Below are 14,610 nucleotides of genomic sequence, written 5' to 3' on the forward strand. Positions count from 1 at the left end.
TTTAGGAGCTTTTTAAGGTTGTTCCCAACCCTCTTTAACAAGTGCAGGGGGACCTCTCACAGGGTGCCCAAAGAGGAGTTCAAAGGGGCTAAAGCGCACTCCTTTTTGGGGTACCCCCCTGTAAGCAAAAGGGAGACAAGGTAACAGGACATCTCCTTCTGAGTTTTTCAGGAAGTCCAATATCATACCTTTCAGAGTTTTATTAAACCTCTCAACCAGACCATTTGTTTGTGGATGATAAGGAGTAGTGAACTTGTATGTTACACCACACTCTTTCCACATTGCTTTGAGGTATGCAGACATATAGTTACTACTTCTGTCTGATACCACTTCCTTAGGGAAGTCCACTCTGGAGAAGATTCCCAGGAGGACCTTTACCACTGCAGGAGCTGTACTGGTCCTTAAGGGGATTGCTTCAGGATATCTAGTGGCATGGTCCACTACCACAAGGATAAACCTATTGCCTGAAGCTGTTGGAGGGTCAAGGGGGCCAACTATGTCAACCCCTACCCTTTCAAAGGGCACCCCAACCACAGGAAGTTGAATTAGGAGGGCCCCAGTATTGCCACTGGCTTGGCAGGTCACACAAGAGTGACAAAACTCTTTGGCATCCTCTGACATATGAGGGCAGTGAAACAGGGGAACAAGCCTGTCCCAAGTTTTACTCTGGCCTAAATGCCCAGCCAAAGTAATGTCATGTGCCAAGGTAAGAAGCAACTCCCTGTAATGCAAAGGGATGACCAATCTCCTGGCAGCTCCAGGTTTAGGGTCCCTTGACTCAGTATACAGGAGGTTGTCTTCCCAATACACCTTATGGCTATCACTGACATCCCCATTCTGCTGTATGACAGCTTGCTGTCTCAAACCCTCTAGTGTGGGACAGGTCTGCTGTGCCACCCTCAGCTCTTCCCTAGCAGGCCCCCCTGCACCCAAAAGCTCAGCAGTGTCTGCTGCCACCTCCTCTGGTGTAGGTTCTGCACAGGGTGAGAATTCCTCTTCCTCAAAAGGGGAATCTTCTGGTGAGGGAGGGATAGTGGGCAAGGGTTTACCATTACTACCCCTAGCTTTTGGGAGCACTTGGTCCATTGTTCCAGGATCCAAGTTTCCCTGTCCTTTTTGCTTTTTGGCCCGAGCCCTTGTCAAAGCAAAAATATGCCCAGGAATGCCCAGCATTGCTGCATGAGCCTCCGACTCCACTTCAGCCCAAGCTGATGTCTCAAAATCATTGCCTAGTAAGCAATCTACAGGCAATTCAGTGGCTACCACAACTTTCTTTGGACCAGTACCCCCCCTCAGTTGGGATTCACAACAGCCATGGGGTGGCTAAGTGTGTCTATTGTGAGCATCAGTCATTTGGTACTGCTGACCAAGTAGGTATTGATCAGGGTGAACCAGTTTCTCTATAACCATAGTTACACTGGCTCCTGTGTCCCTGTAGGCCTCAACCTCAACACCATTGACTAGGGGAAGTTGCTTGTACTTACCTATATTAAGGGGACAAGCAACCAAGGTGGCAATGTCAATGCCACCATCAGAGACTAAAACAGCCTCTGTGCCCTCCCTAACAAGACCAACCCCAACTACACTGCCAATGGTGAGCCCAGCTACACCCTTGGATTGGCTATTTGTAGTAGGCTTCCCACCACCACTGCTATTACTAGGGGCACTAGAGGTTGCAGTTGGGGTTATGGTAGTGGGAGCCTTGGTGTTTTTCTTTGGACAAGTGGAATCACTTGCCCAATGGCCTTTTACTTTACATAAATAACACCATGGCTTTTTCTGATTGTGAGAAGGGGATTTGGACCCACCACCCCCAGAGGATTTTTGTGGGCCTGATGAAGACTCAGAATGTTTTTTATCTTTGTACCCACCCTTGTCAGAAGACTTCCAATCCTTTTTCTTGCCATCCTTGTCACCCCCGTATGAACTTTTCCGTTCACTCTTGTTCTGACCCATTTGTCTGCCTTCTTTCCCAATTCTTGGGGAGAGGTCAGATCTGAGTCTACCAAGTACTGGTGCAACAAATCAGACACACAATTGTTCAAAATATGCTCTCCCAGGATTAGATTATACAGGCTTTCATAGTCAGTCACCTTACTGCCATGGAACCAACCCTCCAAGGCCTTCACTGAACAGTCTACAAAGTCTGTCCAGTCTTGAGAGGACTCTTTTCTGGTGTTTCTGAACTTAATCCTGTATTGTTCAGTGGTTAAGCCAAATCCATCCAAGAGTGCATCTTTCAAAACTTTGCAGTTATAAGCATCACTTTCTCTGACAGTAAGGAGCCTATCCCTACCCTTACCAGTGAAAGATAGCCACAAGATAGAAGCCCACTGCCTTTGAGGGACCAACTGTACTATACAGGCCCACTCAGGTGCAGCAAACCACTTGTTAATGTCATCCCCCTCCTTGTAATGTTGGGACTATATTATGCAGGTTTCTGGAATCTTGTTCTCTCACAGGATTGCTGTCAAAAACACTGCTGCTGCCACCATGGGGAACTAACCCTAACCTCTGCCTTTCCCTCTCTACACCCAGAAATTCCTGTATAAGGCCAGCTGCTGCTGGTTTAGCTTCAGCCTGGCCTCTTCCAACCTCAACTTTCTGAGTTCCCTTTCCATTAAGTTATCCTCAGGGTGGGAGGCTTGGGAATTGTGAAACCCAGAAGAAATGTGGGAATTGGCAGAGTGACACCTGTCCCTAACTGGCTGGACTCTAGTAACCTGGCCTTTAGGAGTGAAAGGTGCCCTACTAGTGCGTGACCCCCTCCCACTACCAGTGTTACTAGAGGGCCTGTTAGCTGACAGGTCCTTGGAAGAACCCTCCCCATCATCCTCAGGGGACTCCTCTGAGTCTTGCTGGGTACCCCCCTCCTCTACCTCCTGATCCTGGGATGGGCCAGACTGGTTCTGGTCACTTTCTAGGAGAAGGCTAGGGAGAAGATCTTTTGTAGGACGCTTACCAATACTTAAACGTCTTTCAATGCAGAGACGCCTCAAACTTTTAAAGTTTAAACACCATAGGTTGCCTGGACAACTGTGGGAGTACGTCCTGCTGCAGACGTGATTGTTAGAAAGAGTTTAAGATAGAGAGAAACAAACGTTTAGAAACTTTTATAGAAAAGAGAAAAGCTTTTGAAAACTTTTCAAAAACTTTTTAGAAAGTTTAAAGAACGGAAGTTAAACTATTTAGGTTAACTGTGTATATTCTGAGGTATTTGGTATATGTTTTTCTTATGAAAAGCACCAATGACAAAGTGGTAAAGCAGTTACAAGTACTTATCCTACCGCTGCACCACCAATGTAGGAGGCTGGCCTGCCTAATAGTGGGTACCTTGTGGTACTTACACCTTGTGCCAGGTCCAGTTATCCCTTATTAGTAGATTAGTAGTGTTCTAGCAGCTTAGGCTTATAGAGGTAGCTATAGCAGAGCAGCTTAGGCTGAACTAGGAGACATGCAAAGCTCCTACTATACCACTTATATCATATAGCACTATATCATAAGAAACAGAATACTCAGAGTTACTAAAAATAAAGGTACTTTATTTTAGTGACAATATGCCAAAAGTATCTCAGAGGATATACTCCATTAGGAGGTAAGTAAAATACACAAAATATACACACAAACCAAAATCAGGTAAGTAAACAGTTAGAAAAGTAGTGCAAACACTGTAGAATACAATAGGATACAATAGGACACAATAGGCCTAGGGGCAACACAAACCATTTTCTCCAAAAGTGGAATGCGAACCACGAATGGACCCCAGGCCTAGTGTAGTATGTAGAGGGTCGCTGGGAGTGTAAGAAAACACTAAGGGTGTCCAAGATACCCCACCGCAAGACCCTGAAAAGTAGGAGTAAAGAGTATCCCATTCTTTGCACGAGAGGTGTACTCAATTGTATATTTTCAATGATTTCATGTTTCTGAAGATTGTATAGACAATGGGGGTCATTCTGACTCCCGCCGGGCGCGGTCACCGCGCGCCCGGCGGGAGCCGCCAAAATACCGTACCGCGGTCGGAAGACCGCAGCGGGTATTTTGAGTTTTCCCCTGGGCTGGCGGGCGGCCTCCAAAAGGCCGCCCGCCAGCCCAGGGGAAAACGACCTTCCCACCATGAAGCCGGCTCGTAATCGAGCCGGCGGAGTGGGAAGGTGCGACGGGTGCTACTGCACCCGTCGCGTATTTCACTGTCTGCTATGCAGACAGTGAAATACAAGCCGGGCCCTCTTACGGGGGCCCCTACTGTGCCCATGCCATTGGCATGGGCACTGCAGGGGCCCCCAGGGGCCCCGCGACACCCCCTACCGCCATCCTGTTCCTGGCGGTGCTCCCGCCGACCCTGGCCCCGGCGGTCTGAGACCGCCGGGGTCAGAATGACCCCCAATGTGTCATATATATGTAATTGCAGCCCTGACGAAGTCACGGGGTACACCCCTGACAAAACACGTGTTGGCCGCAATTGGCGGCAATTGGCAAGTGACGATTGGAACTTATGGCTGAAACTCAAGGTTCAAAGAATAAAAGACATGAAAACTGACTGCAAATGGACTTTGCGTTTGATGTGTGCCTTATATATAGTAATATTGTTATCAGAGACTCATGATCACTGAGCGGAAGGAGTTAAGGGTGATCTTCTTTTAAGTGCAACATCAGGACTACTAGATACAAGTGTATAATTGACAGGCAGCTCCACACACTCCTCATGTTCGCCCATCAACACAACAAGTTTTATGGTGGAGCAGGTAGCTCTGCCACTGAGACAAATTGGGCACATCAGGGTCTCAATTTTTATACTACAATATGGAGAGAGATAAAATGGGAGAAGATCTGTTTAATAACCTAAATCGCGGTCACACTGTTCAGGAGGCTGTAAAGAGTGGGATTCATTTGCACAGAGAGGGTTTAAGGGATAAATGTATTAGATTGGAAAAAGTTAAAAAAAATGAAATGTCAAAATGGTGGGATGGAGTAACTCTCAAACAGTACAAAACAAAATTGAATCGAATCCTGAGGGGTCTCAGGTCACAAATCTTCCCCACATATGATGACTTAGACATGGATTTATTAAGACAATGGGATAAGGAATTAACAGCAAGTTCAATGAGAATAATGGATATTCTCATAGAGAATGCAGAGAGGAAGGTGGTGAAACTACAGAGTGAAATAGTTACATTGGAAAAAGAGATTCGTGATTTGGGTCCGGAAGAGACCACAGAAAAAAACTAGAAGATACTCAATGAAATTATATACAGACAGCAGGAAGAAATTAAACAGAGAAAATCTAGGAAGCTTAAGAGGGAGGCATGGGACTATCAGAACAGTAGGGTGTTTACATTTGTGAGGAAATATGACTATCTAATTAAGGGGTCAATGGACCAGGCACCCTTAACTTCATCATTAGATTCGAGCTCATCCTCAGCCAGTGCAGGTCCCACTAGTGAAAGTGACATAGAGGGGGGAGAATCAACAAGGCAATTAGTAGCGTCAACTAATGAGAATACTTTTTTACAAGAAATGAGGAGGATAAAACAGGGGAACCAGGAAGCAAGAAGGGATCTCACAGGAAAACCCGGCGGGGGCAGAGAGGAAGAGGCTCATCATCCCAAGGGGAGCATTAGAACAAGATCGTGGGACAAAAGAATCTGAGCACACTAGATGATCAGGGGTTGAATGCGACAAATATATTGGAAAAACCTAATCGACAGACATGTTATCATTACTAAGCAAGGGGTTAGGTTTCTGCCCAACCAGTAGAGGTGACATACGCAAATATAAAATAGATTTATTTAAATTTACTAGAGGACTTAAACTAAAAAGACTTTTCAAATTGAGACAACAAGTTGGACGAGAGGTGGAAACAACAAAGGAGAGATTGGTGAAAAGTAAACTTTCTATACAACATATACATGATACTGCAGCATTACTGTCTATTGCAGACTACGCGGATCTTCCGAACATGACAACAAAGGTGCTCAAGGACCTAAATATCATATCAGATGTACATGAAACGAGTGGTCTGAAGACCAAATCTAAATGGATACCAAGCATGAGTAGTGACACCAATATTGAGATGTTTTATAGACTAGTGTATAAAGACTTAGATAAACAGTACAAAAAGATCAATATCCAGGCAAGGAGTAACTTAACAAGTGGGGAATGGCAGGCAATGAAAACATTACAGAGGGATGAAAGTATTGTCATCAAACAAGCTGATAAGGGTGGTAATATTGTGATAATGAACAAACAAGATTATGGCAATGAAGTGTATAGACAACTATGAAATGAGGACTGTTATGAGAACCTTACATGGAATCCTATCAAGGACTTAACTAATAAGATCAATAACCGTCTAAAAGTGTGGCACCGACAAGGCCTGCTGGATGATGATGAATACACATACTTAAGAGTGGACCGACCAAGATTTCTATGCCTATCAAGGACTTAACTAATAAGATCAATAACCGTCTAAAAGTGTGGCACCGACAAGGCTTGCTGGATGATGATGAATACACATACTTAAGAGTGGACCGACCAAGATTTCCATGCCTATATATACTTCCAAAAATACATAAAAACCTTGCTTTTCCCCCGGGTAGACCGATAGTTTCTGGGATAGGAGGACCAACAGAAAAGTTATCAGAATTTGTAGATACTTTCTTACAACCCCTGGTGAAAATTTTCCATCATTCATTAAAGATACAAAACATATTTTGAGCTTGTTGACAGACATACAATGGGAATGTGGCATGATTTTGGTCCCCCTGGATGTGGTAGCCTTGAACACGAAGTGGGTATGTGAGCATTAAAACATATACTTTACAGAACATCGGCGAGCTTACCAGAACACACAGACATGATTCTGAATATGACTGATATGATCTTGAATCATAATTTTTCCTTATTCAACAATAAATGGTATAGACAGAAGCAGGGGGTAGCCATGGGCTCCAGGTTCTCTCCCTCGTACGCAAATCTCTTTATGGGATCTTTTGAGGAAAAGTGGGTCTGGGGACCAGGGGCAGCAAAATGGCAAACATGCATTTTGTATTGGGTAGATACATAGATGATTGCCTCATGATATGGACGGGCACTGCAGTACAATTGGAGGAATTCTGTAACTACCTCAGTGCTAATGATGCCCATATTAAATTCACTTACCAGTACAGTATGGATAAAATAGAATTTCTGGATGTGGAATTGTTTATTCTAGATAACAAAGTCCTCAGTAAACTATACAGAAAACCGACCTCGTGCAACGCTATACTACATGCCGCGTGTGCACATCCCAAACACCAAATAAATGCAATCCCATATGGGGAAATGGTAAGAGCAAGACGGAACTGTAGCAGACCTGAAGACTTTGATATCTGTATTGTATACATGATATGGGACAATGTTTTGCACAAAGAGGCTACCATACTCAGGTGATTGAGAGAGCTAAACAAAAAGCCACAAGGCTTGCTGGATTATAATGAATACACATACTTAAGAGTGGACCGACCAAGATTTCCATGCCTATATATACTTCCAAAAATACATAAACACCTTGATTTTCCCCCAGGTAGACCGATAGTTTCTGGGATAGGAGGACCAACAGAAAAGTTATCAGAATTTGTAGATACTTTCTTACAACCCCTGGTGAACAATTTGCCATCAGTCATTAAAGATACAAAACACATTTTGAGCTTGTTGACGGACATACAATGGGAATGTGGCATGATTTTGGCCACCCTGGATGCGGTAGCCTTATACGCTAGTATTGAACACGAAGTGGGTATGCGAGCATTAAAACATATGCTTTACACAAGATCGGCGAGCTTACTAGAACACACAGACATGATTCTGAATTTGACTGATATGAATAAATGGTATGGACAGAAGCAGGGGGTAGCCGTGGGCTCCAGGTTCTCTCCCTCGTACACGAATCTATTTATGGGATGTTTTGAGGAAGAGTGGGTCTGGGGACCAGGGGCGGCAAAATGGCAAACATACATTTTGTATTGGGGTAGATACATAGATGATTGCCTCATGATATGGACGGGCACTGCGGTACAATTGGAGGAATTCTGTAACTACCTCAATGCTAATGTTGCCCATATTAAATTCACTTACCAGTACAGTATGGATAAAATAGAATTTCTGGATGTGGAATTGTTTATTCTAGATAACAAAATCTGCAGTAAACTATACAGAAAACCGACCTTGTTCAATACTATACTACATGCCTCGAGTGCACATCCCAAACACCAAATATATGCAATCCCATATAGCTTACCTTTGCACAAAGAGGCTACCATACTCAGGCGATTGAGAGAGCTAAACAAAAAGCCAGACAAATAAGCAGGAATGAGACTTTGCTATCGCGGAGAACTAAGGATAGACATCGGGACAGGATTAACATGGTTACGGACTTCACGGAATCCTCCAATATGTTTAGGAGGATAATGACCCGTCATTGGGATATTCTAAGGCAGGATGAGCCATTTGCAGACTATATAGTAAGCAGGCCAGAAATAACATACCGCAGAGGGAGATCACTAACAAATTTTCTATGTGCTAATTACCCCCAACATGGAAACAGAGATAACTGATTAGCAGAAAAGAGTAGGGGATTTTTTAAATGTGGACAATGTGGGGTCTGGAATTGGGCTTGGCATACAAAGAAGGGTTTTACTGATCATGATGGTCATCAGTTTAAAATACATTCACATATCACATGTGTGACATCGTTTGTGATCTATGTAATACTATGCAAATGTGAGTACATATATGTGGGGAGCACGATCCATCCTTTGAAAGTCAGAATTGGGGAACACATGAGGGCTATCAAACAGGAGGACGAAAGGTACCCTATTGGGCAACATTTAAAATTATGTGAAAGACCAAATGCGAAGAAGAATCTAAAATTCTTTGGCATTGAACACGTACGTGCTGACCCTAGGGGAGGTAATAGAGAACTGCAATTAAGAAGAAGAGCGTCTATGTGGATCATAAAATTGCGGGCGGTAGAAAAAGGTCTCAACACTTATTCAGAACTTGAGTACTTCTTAGGAACATAATGTTAATATGTTAAATATGATTTTTTATGTATACGTTTAAATAACCGCAATTGCTGTGTTTATGAATGTTATAAAATGGCCAATCACCAGGGAGCTCAGTACCTGTATCATGGAACATCTCTAAGGAGGATGTCATGATTCACAAATATTAGTCGGCTTCAGAGCCAATGTGTAAGTATACACATGTGTAAATTTGTATATCTCACCTTATGATTGGAATTATATCATGAATTTACAATATGCCACTGTCGTGGCTTGCAAAACAGGGATACCCCTTTTTTCTTTTTTAAAGACACTTGAACTACAATGCTCTTCCAATCAAATTCAGTCCTATTTTTATTTCCATGAATGGCTGACGATATATAGAGACAAAAGAGACAACGGACTATAAGACACTGGAACTACGATGCTCATCTGATCAAAATCAGTCTGTAGGAAGGTAGCCTCTTTCTAGCCTTGTTACCCCCACTTTTGGCCTGTTTGTGAGTATATGTCAGGGTGTTTTTACTGTCTCACTGGGATCCTGCTAGCCAGGGCCCAGTGCTCATAGTGAAGACCCTATGTGGTCAGTGTGTTTGATATGTATCACTGGGATCCTGCTAGCCAGGACCCCAGTGCTCATACGTTTGTGGCCTATATGTGTTCCCTGTGTGGTGCCTAACTGTATCACTGAGGCTCTGCTAACAAGAACCTCAGTGTTTATGCTCTCTCTTTGCTTTAAAATTGTCACTGCAGGCTAGTGACTAATTTTACCAATTCTCATTGGCACACTGGAACACCCTTAAAATTCCATTGTATATGGTACCTAGGTACCCAGGGTATTGGGGTTCCAGGAGATCCCTATGGGCTGCAGCATTTCTTTTGCCACCCATAGGGAGCTCAGACAATTCTTACACAGGACTGCCACTGCAGCCTGAGTGAAATAACGTCCACGTTATTTCACAGCCATTTTTCACTGCACATAAGTAACTTATAAGTCACCTATATGGCTAACCCTCACTTGGTGAAGGTTAGGTGCCAGGGTGTGTGGGCACCCTGGCACTATCCAAGGTGCTCCCACATTGTTCAGGGCAAATTCCCCGGACTTTTGCGGGGACACCATTATACGCATGCACTACATATAGGTCACTACCTATATGTAGCATCACAATGGTAACTCTGAACATGGCCATGTAACATGTCTAGGTTCATGGAATTGTCACCCCAATACCATTCTGGTCTCTAGCATAGAACCCGGGTACTGCCAAACTGCCTTTCCGGGGTCTCCACTGCAGCTGCTGCTGCTGCCAACCCCTCAGGCAGGTTTCTGCCCCCCTGGGGCCTGGGCAGCCCAGTCCCAGGAAGGCAGAACAAAGGATTTCCTCTGAAAGAGAGTGTCACACCCTCTCCCTTTGGAAATAGGTGTGAAGGGCTGGGGAGGAGTAGCTTCCCCCAGCCTCTGGAAATGCTTTGATGGGCACAGATGGTGCCCATCTCTGCATAAGCCAGTCTACACCGGTTCAGGGATCCCCCAGCCCTGCACTGGCGCGAAACTGGACAAAGGAAAGGGGAGTGACCACTCCCCTGACCTGCTCCTCCCAGAGGAGGTGCCTAGAGCTCCTCCAGTCTGTCCCAAACCTCTGCCATCTTGGATTCAGAGGTGTTGGGGCACAATGGACAGCTATGAGTGGCCAGTGCCAGCAGGTGACGTCAGAGACCCCTCCTGATAGGTGCTTACATCCTTCAGTAGCCAAGCCTCCTTTCTTAGTAGCCAAACCTCCTTTTCTGGCTATTTAGGGTCTCTCCTCTGGGCTATTCCTCAGGTAATGAATGCAAGAATGCAAGTTCCTCTGCACTTCCCTCTTTGATTTCTGCCAAGGATCGACTGCTGACTGCTCCAGGACGCCTGCAAAACCGGAACAAAGTAGCAAGACGACTACCAGCAACATTGTAGCGCCTCATCCTGCCAGCTTTCTCGACTGTTTCCTGGTGGTGCATGCTCTGAGGGCTGTCTGCCTTCACCCTGCACTGGAAGCCAAGAAGAGATCTCCTCTAGGTCTTCAAGATCACCAAGCTTCCTCCTAACACCCACAATGTTCCAGCTCAAGATGGCTAACTGGGGGTACAACACCAGACAGTGGCTGTTGGAGTAAATCATCGTCATCTGGGGTTCAGGTGTACTTGCATCATTATATGAGGGTCTTGTCTCACAATCAGTGGGTGGCAGGGGAAGTTTATTTTGGAGTTTACTTTTTAGTGTACAATCTGGAGAAGAAGGCCTGGCTCCACAGGCTGCAATACATAGAGAAGCTGCAACATTAACATTGAGAGATAGTCAGACAACCTCAGTGAGAGAAGAAGAAACTCCCACCGGAGCAAGAGGATTTGGACAGAAACCAATTCTACCAGCACTAGGAACCAGTATTCGCATAGAAGTTATTAGAAGCACAGGCACAAGCCCATGCCTCATGAGGTGGTAAAAGAAGCCAAACTAAAGAGGGAAAATGTAAGGGACTAGTCCCCCTAGTTGGGGACAGTTAGCCAATAACTTTGCACCATGCTAGCAAACCGAAAGTTGACAATAACATAGTCGTCTTCAAAGGTTTTAGCCAAAAGATTGACCCATCCAACCCTTCTCACCATCAAAATATTGGGCACATCTGAGTAAGATAAACCAGTAAAAGTGTGCAACTAGTGTAAGACCTTGTTCTTTAGTTAGTGAAATGACACACCCAAATCAGCAGCTAGACAAGGCACATTAGAAAACACAATCATATATGGGCATGAGTCATAGGGCAAATTTATCCATATTGAATTTGGCTCATTGGCCAAAAGGACCAACAGTCTTGGATGCCCTCTCACTACCACCTCCATCCCTTTCTCTTCCTCTTTGCCCCATCCCAATGGCATTACATAGATGCTTGCCTGCTCACACAGTACCACACTAGCTTAATTTACAGAGACACTATTTGTTAAATGGTGTCCTGCGGACTCAGCAGCTATGGGCTCTGGTAAAGTGGGCTGGTATATAAGAATAGTGTTCACAGTGTACAAAACAGCAGGTGGCACCACCACCGATTGCTGAGCTCCAGGGAAGGAGTTCATTCTATATATAACTCTGATTCAATTGCCCCCAAGAGTTTGTAAATTGGTTCTAATTTGCCCACCAGAGCCTCTATGAGCTTGTTACTTAAGTCCTTCATTATGTCCACTATTTTGTTTTTATCCACTACCTAAATAGCCGTATAAGGAGAGAGAGTAAGGGGATGTTGCCTCATTGATTTAGTACCTGTTCCAGCTGGCAGGGCAACTCCAACAATAGAAGGGAAGCCAAGGATGTACAATATGTCACACATTAGCCATAACACATCATTTACATCCCCACAGGTACCCCAGCCAATATCACCGGACAGAGGATGCCAGCACTATCCGATCCCCCAACAGAAGAGGCCCACAGTGATGACAGCAACTCTGATCCTCAGGATCTGGATGATCTACCTGGCCCATCAGGGACCACTGGATGGCTGGTTACCCAAGCCCATTCACACACCACCACAGAGCCTCCCCCATCAGGAAACAACACCACAGCACCTACCCAGTGTACCCACACCTCTGTCCCCAGGACACGTTAATCAGCAGTGTGTCCACCTCTACAGGCACCCCAGGCCACACCTCGCCCCCAAGACGATCACGGACCTGGGTTCAGTGGCAGTGGGCATACCGTTCCGGGGACAGAGGCACAGGCCACCAGGGACACTGGAAGGACTGCTGTGAGCCAGGGGGAGGACAGGCCCAGGGAACTGACTCTCCAGGAGGCACTCTCCGAGATCCTGGGAGCATACCAACATTCCCAGGACATAATGGGCCAGATCCCGGACAACGTGCAGGAGAACAGGCGGCTGCAGGAGGGACAGTGCCAGGGGATCAGGGAGAACTTGCAGGCCTTCAACAACACCCTATTCTCCATAGCAGGGGTGCTGGCAGACATGGCCAACATTATGAGGGAGGCAGTCTCACACCAGCAGGCCCCTGCCACTAGCCAGTCATCTGAACAGCCTTCCACTTCCGCTAGTGGCCAGGAGGCCCCGCCACAGGACTCACAGGCCACCAGCACCCCTCCCCCTGCAGAAGGTGAGCCATCCCACAAACGTTCCCTGTGATCCAGACAGAAGCCAGAGACACTTGCCAAGATCCCTGCCAAGAAATGAAACTCTCCTGATTGTTCCCCTTGTGTCCCACTCAGTCACCATGTCGACCTTGAACCCCCATTGCTACCCTTCCTATGTCCCTTTGGACAATGCACCTGTGCTATGAACAGACTGGAACAATACCCTGGACTTTCCTCCATCATCACCCCATCCCATTCACTTTCCCCCTATATGTTAGCACTTCAATAAACACCCTTTGCAAATAATCGATTTGGAGTATGTCATGTATATCAAATATGTATTTTTTTAAACAGGTACAAACATTGCAAATTAACTGTACATTGAATGAGCACAGATTAATGACTAGTGACCACACCAGGACTATTTCACAAATCACCAACATCTGCAAAATGAATAGCCAGAGGGAACAGTACGTGGGCATAGATGTGGGAAATACCAGCATGCCATTGCCACACAGATTACAGTCAAAGTCATTGAAATGTAAAGTTACACTATCTTAACTGTGTGTCATTGGAAGTATTGGAGGATGACAGATGTTTGGTTGTCCTCATCCTCATCCTCTGCCTCCTCATCTTCACTGTCCACAGGGTCTACTGCTGCCACAGGGGCATCTCCAGTCTCCTCCTCCTGCAGAAAAGGTACATGGCGCCTGAGGGCCAGGTTGTGCAAGAAGGAGCATGGCACTACTATCTGGCAGACCTTCGTGGGTGAGTAGCACAGGGATCCACCTGTTAGATGGAGGCACCTGAAAGTAGCCTTCAGGAGGCTAAAGGTTCTCTCTATTATCCTTCTGGTTCGCCCATGTGCCTCATTATAACATTCTTCTGCCCTTGTCCTGGCATTGTTCACAGGGGTCAGCAGCCATGATAGGTTTGGGTAACCAGAATCACCTGCAAATATTGAGGGACAACTTTTAGCCACAAACCATCCTATATGGTCAGCACCATACCCATACACCAACATATACGGGGTGGGAAGCAGAGCTCACCTATTAGCCACACCCTGTGCCTCTGTAGTTAGGACATCACATTTGGGATGCTGCTATTCCTTAGGACAAAGGCATCATGCACTGACCCAGGATAATAAGAATTGACGTGGGAGATGTACTGGTCCGCAAAGCACACTATCTGCACATTCATGGAGTGGAAACACCTGTTCATTCTGGTGGGCGGGGACAAATGTAATATGTGTTCCATCAATCGCCCCAATTATATTGGGGATATGTCCCATTGCATAAAACTCAGCCTTCACTGTGGCCAAATCGTCCACCTGGGGGAAAGCAATGTAGCTGCACATGTGTTTTATCAGGGCAGACAACATTGGCTGTGACATTCCTGCTGCCAAGCCCACTGTCACTTGGAAAGAACCAGTTGCCAGGAAATGGAGTACAGATAGCACTTGCA

This window comes from Pleurodeles waltl, chromosome 6 (genome assembly GCF_031143425.1).
Source record: "Pleurodeles waltl isolate 20211129_DDA chromosome 6, aPleWal1.hap1.20221129, whole genome shotgun sequence".
NCBI lineage: Eukaryota > Metazoa > Chordata > Amphibia > Caudata > Salamandridae > Pleurodeles > Pleurodeles waltl.